Raw genomic sequence first — 2,132 nt, forward strand, 5'->3', positions numbered from 1 at the left:
GTGAACCAAAAAATAGAAAGTCTAATTAAGTGCATGTACTGCCTCCCTAAAATGAATGTAAACATTATATACTGCAAACATGAACTATATTTAAAAAATAGTACAGTCCAAATATTAATCTAAATATTTATTGCAAATACAATGGCAGGTAACATATATTGATCACTTCTTATATGCTATCCATTTTTGAAAATAATTTTATTATATATAACTGTACTAATAAAAGGGAGGAAGAGAGAGATTTAGTTGCAATTGGAATGAAAAAGTGGTCTGTGAACCATTAGAATTTTTTCTTCTTTCAAGTTATTACTATTTTTCTTTGAATGATTTCAACAAATTCTATGAGTTACAATCACATTTTAAAGTATAATCTACTTTACTCAAAGTTTACTGATTTAGTGACAATTTCATCCAACAATATGCCTTCACAGAAACATCTAAAATAGTGTTTGACCTAATACCTACATACAAGGCCAGATAAGTGAGTACATAAAATTAACCACCATATACTATGAGGTATGTTGTTTCATTATTCTAATGTTAGGGAGGGAAATGAAGACTCAGAAAGTCAGTTGCTAATTCAGACAGCTGATCAAAAAATGTTGAATCTTTAATTTCAACACAGATCTCACCATTTTGGAGTATGCATTCTTAATAATCATTCAGTATGTATTATGCATTATGATATGTGATTAATAATCCTTTTACAATAGATTTATGATATCATAAAATATGCTCTGATTTTGCATAATACAATTCTTTTATAGTAAAGAAATACAAATTTCTTACAGAAATTAAAGGCATAATGTAAAGAACCACCTATCCCTTCATTAATACCCCAAAATGAAAATCTTGAATTAAGTAAAAAACCAACTCTGTTCTCCATTTTTTCTTAGTTGACATAGTCCCAGATAAGAGGGTCCAGTTGGATATTGGATTCTTACTAGTAACTGCAGCCTTAGCTGCCTTTCCATGAAATTAAAGTTTATCCTTTAGCAACATTAAGGGATGCCAATTTGTCTTTACCTAACTAACTCTTTTGTGTGTTTTGTTTCTCCTAGACGATAAACAGGATGCATAAGATTTGCAACTCCCATTCATTACTCCTGCTGCAGCAGCCACCTATCTCAGTACAGGTTTCCTGACACTGTTTCTCCCACAAAGCATTAGTTTCATAATGCGATGAATATTTTAATTTTGAACAATATTATTACTGTGAACCACAAATCCAAAAAGATTTATCTGTATAATAAGGGCAGAGGAAAAGGCAAAGAATAAATCAGCTTTGTCAAGTTTTGGGTTATGCTATGCCAGCTTTCCAAAGTGTAGGATCTGTGCGCTTAAACACATAAAGTATAAATAAATTTTATTATAATAAAATCACACTCTTACCTTTGAAGGAGAGACTCTATATTTAATACAATTCATCTCTTCCATGTAAGTGGCAAATGAATTACACTGTACTTTTGGAAAAAATGTAAGGTCTGGAATAGTGATTCCATGAGTCACTACACTTTCCCTGAAGTATGTATCTTCTTTCCAGTGTTCTTTTTGTACATGTAATGTAAACTTTCAGTTCTTTCATTTACATCTTTGCCCCTCTACATTTCTAATATTTTGTTGTTGAACTAGGAGGTTACCCTGTTTTGGGCTACCATTTAGTTCTTATAGCGATATGACCTATATTTTTGTTAGAACTGTTCCCAAGTTCATAGCCATATGTAAAACTTTATGCTGCAGCAGATCTTTCTTGATACTGAATTCTCTAGACATTATTTAATTTAGTGAATACTTCTGGTAGTAGAGCTCCTCAACAAATTTCTACTAAATAATCTGCTTTTTCCATTTCTTTCTAACTGAACACCACTATTATTTCTTTCTTGAACTTCTTCAGATAGTCAGTCTTTATTGTACATGAGGCTCCACTTACCTACAATACTTTGAGCAAAAATAATGAGAACTTCTAAAGGAAACAAAATATCAAAGTTGTTTTCATTTCCTTAGCTTCTACTAAGAAAATACATTTGAAGATACCAAGTCCATCTCTCTTATTTAACTTAATGCTTTTAAAGATCCACTTCCTAAGACTAATTTCTAATAGGTCCCAAAATGCATAACAATATTACTAAATT

Source organism: Heterocephalus glaber, unplaced genomic scaffold (assembly GCF_053883595.1).
Source record: "Heterocephalus glaber isolate CG9 unplaced genomic scaffold, H.glaber_assembly_v1.0 deba00001497, whole genome shotgun sequence".
Lineage (NCBI taxonomy): Eukaryota > Metazoa > Chordata > Mammalia > Rodentia > Bathyergidae > Heterocephalus > Heterocephalus glaber.